The sequence below is a fragment of the Rutidosis leptorrhynchoides genome, chromosome 4 (genome assembly GCF_046630445.1).
Source record: "Rutidosis leptorrhynchoides isolate AG116_Rl617_1_P2 chromosome 4, CSIRO_AGI_Rlap_v1, whole genome shotgun sequence".
Classification (NCBI taxonomy): domain Eukaryota; kingdom Viridiplantae; phylum Streptophyta; class Magnoliopsida; order Asterales; family Asteraceae; genus Rutidosis; species Rutidosis leptorrhynchoides.
Genome location: NC_092336.1, coordinates 7,389,261 through 7,391,878, shown reverse-complemented (window position 1 = coordinate 7,391,878; position 2,618 = coordinate 7,389,261). Strand labels below are relative to the sequence as shown.

At 33.6% G+C, this 2,618-nt stretch overlaps 1 long non-coding RNA gene across 1 annotated transcript; it reads left to right on the top strand.

Annotated features, from left to right (window-relative positions):
• Positions 1-655: 655 nt before the first annotated feature.
• On the top strand, positions 656-1,593 carry LOC139839396 (uncharacterized). The gene is made up of 3 exons (XR_011756942.1): positions 656-785; positions 1,021-1,127; positions 1,278-1,593. It is a non-coding gene; the product is annotated as an uncharacterized lncRNA (long non-coding RNA).
• The last annotated feature ends 1,025 nt before the right edge of the window (positions 1,594-2,618 follow it).

Genomic DNA, 2,618 nt, shown 5'->3' with positions numbered 1-2,618 from the left:
TGTTGTTGTTAAAGAGGATATTACATAAAATTTATGTATTTAATGGTTACGAGACTATCTCATCTCTGAATGGTTCAACACTGAATAATTGAACCATTCAGCATCATTTGTCATTCGGATGTCAGAAACAAACACACTGAATGTTGAATGGCTCAACATTGAGCATTGAACCATTTCTGCATTTCATTAAGAGGTAAACAAACACACCTTAAGATTTTAAATACTACACGAAAATCATTAATAGTATAAAATATAATCAATTAAGACTTTAAATAATTAAACATCAGATACGGAATATATAAACTAACGTTATATTATTTTACATATTACACTTCACTAAAAACAATCAAACAATACTCATAATTTATTTATTTATTTATTTACGGAGTAACATATTGGACCTGTCTATTACCTATAACAGTTGATGGGCTTCGTTAACATTTAATGGGCCTTACACTGGTGACCTGTGCCACGATCTAGATCAAAAGCTGGCCCAAAGCCCACTTCAAAAGAGGGGAATGCTTTTTTGTACAAGTGACAGAGTTAGCTAAGAGTACATACATACACACACCTCTGCTCTTTCTCCCTTTCCCCCCAAAACACGAAAATGGCGGACACGAACAATAGAAACACTAACAGGAACGGCAACATTAGAGGGAGCGGCAACCCTAGAGGGAACGCCAACACTAACGGCAACGGCAACGGAAACACTAGCGGGAACGGCAACACTAAACTCAGTAAATTTGAGCTTGTGCTTGGATGCTTTGGTTTAAGCAACACTCATGGTGAGTGTTTAATTATATATATCTTCCGTACTATATATGATCTGTTATTAGGTTTTAATTATATATATATACTATAAAAATGATCTGTAAGTAAGTGTTAGATTTGTTATTAGGTATTAAGTATATCATAGTGAGTGTTTGGATGCTTTGGTTTATGTTGATTTGTAAATTGTAATAGAATTTTGTTAGGTTTTAATTAACTCTGACGTGTTTCTAAATTTAACTGCGTCTGCAGTGGAGAATGGAAATATTACTGTTAATTTGAGTGACAACAAAAACTCACTGGGCATACATGAAAAATTCTCTGTATTTTCGGGGTTAAAAAAACGCGTTCGGATCAAGGTGGTTATTATTATTATTATTATATTATTATTATTATTATTATGATGATGATGATTGTTGATTGTTATTATTATGATTATAGTATGTACATTATATGAATGATGGTTTTATGAGCGGTTTTTGTTTATTTGTGCCGATATTTGTTAACAGAAAACTGGTGGAAGTGCCAGTGGCGGTGGAAATGGAAGTGGCGGTGCAAGTGCCAGTGACGGCGGAAGTGCTAGTGGCGATGGGAGCCGTTTAATTTTTAGCATGTATATTTGAGTATCTTTTTTAGCATCGAGAATCCAAGTGCTTGTTTAGTTATGTAATCACTTTCTAAGAGGAATTATGAAGTAAGAGTTCAGAGATACAAAGATCTAATGTTTAGATGTAAAGGAAAAATACTCTAGCCGTTTGACAAAAGGCATTATATGAGCTGTTTTTTTTTTCATGTATGTTTGACAAAAGGCATTATTCTAGCTATTTGACGAAAGGCATTATTCACGTTTTGATAAATTGTGTTGTTGATATATGCTTGGTTGTGTTACATAGTTATCTGTTGTTTGATCAACTCTGCCTACCTTTTTATTTTTATTTTTATTGTGTGTGTGTTTGTTTCTAAAAGGGTTGTGTAAATAGATACCAGCTGCCTAAATAGAAGCCATCTGCAAGTTTTTTTTTTAGCTCATTTTTACTGCTGAAAGAAGGTCGTCTTGTGTGGACCATCATTGGACCTTACATTCTTGGATGTAGAATGGCACCCGTGCTGCAACTTATACCTCATTCTATCTTTGTTTTCCATTTCTGTGATATTCACTATATTGTGATCTGCTATTAAAAACATTATTTAGGTCTTTTATTTAAGTTTTTATCATAGTTTTGACAATCTCTCTTTAATCATAAGTTATTTTGCTATATCTCTATAGTCATAAGTTTAACATAGTGTTTGAGTACCATGAACACGTTCACTTGAAAAGGTTTTTCGTCAGCCATTATCTGGTATTTTCATTGTTGGAGTTGCAAATGATCTTGATGCTATTGTTATTGCATTCCGAGGCACCCAAGTTACCAGGTATGATACACGTTACACTTCAGATGGTTATGCAGCTCATGCAGTATATACATCATTTGTCACCATCCTGGGTGCACACATGGCAAGGTGTGTGCATATTGCGATAATCTTTCTTACTGTGTTTATTTCCTGCCATCATTCACTGTTCTTACTGGAATGTATAATATAATGCTTACAAATATACAATTCCAAAGCTAGGAATAATTTTGGATGGTGTTAATAGGGCATTGATTTGATGTGTATATATAATATAATACAGAGTCCGATCACTTGATAATATGGGACGAAAAGTGATACTTGTTTTGGCAGAAGAAATGCAACGTGGGTTATGCATTCATCAACATGAATGAGCCTTCCTTATTGTTCCTTTCTATCAGGTCTGTCTTTCATACAACTTACTTAATACTAAGATTTATTTATAATGTATATAATTAGTA